The sequence below is a fragment of the Pteropus vampyrus genome, unplaced genomic scaffold, assembly GCF_000151845.1.
Source record: "Pteropus vampyrus isolate Shadow unplaced genomic scaffold, Pvam_2.0 Scaffold1418, whole genome shotgun sequence".
NCBI classification, from domain to species: domain Eukaryota; kingdom Metazoa; phylum Chordata; class Mammalia; order Chiroptera; family Pteropodidae; genus Pteropus; species Pteropus vampyrus.
Window position 1 is genome coordinate 9480 of NW_011890199.1, and position 329 is coordinate 9808.

Sequence of the window (329 nt, forward strand, 5' to 3'; positions counted from 1 at the left end):
CAAGACACATCATAATTAAAATGCCAAAGGTTAAATACAAAGAGAGAATCTTAAAAGCAGCAAGAGAAAAGCAGTTAGTTACCTACAAAGGAGCAGCTGATTTATCAAAAGAAATTTTGCAGTACAGACGGGTTTGGCACAAAATATTCAAAGTGATGAAAACCCAGGATCTAATACCAAGAATACTTTGTCCGGCAAAGCTATCACTTAGAGTTGAAGGACAGATAAAGAGCTCCCCAGACAAAAATAAGCTAAAAGAATTCATTAACACCAAGCCAGCATTACAGGAAATGTTGGAGGGACTTCTTTAAGAAAAAACATGTCTCAAA